Here is a 256-nt window from a genome sequence, read left to right on the forward strand (position 1 = left end):
CGGGGGGGGGGAAATTTGGTCTCTTTAACCGGAAAAGGGGGAAACGCGTTCCCTCTTGTTTTTTTAAAAAAAAAAAAAAAAAAAAAAAAAAAAAAAAAGAATGTTAAGGATGAAAGCTCATAGTGTGCGGCACTATGAGCACACATGTTCCCTGGACAAACCGAAAATAGATGCTCTGATATTCATAAATTTCGTAAGAGTTAGAGGAATACTTCAGGGAATTTAAAAAAAAAAAATAAATGAATGCATACGTCCT

Source organism: Poecilia latipinna, unplaced genomic scaffold, assembly GCF_001443285.1.
Source record: "Poecilia latipinna isolate Pla-1442-1.1 unplaced genomic scaffold, P_latipinna-1.0 Scaffold744, whole genome shotgun sequence".
Taxonomy (NCBI): Eukaryota; Metazoa; Chordata; class Actinopteri; order Cyprinodontiformes; family Poeciliidae; genus Poecilia; species Poecilia latipinna.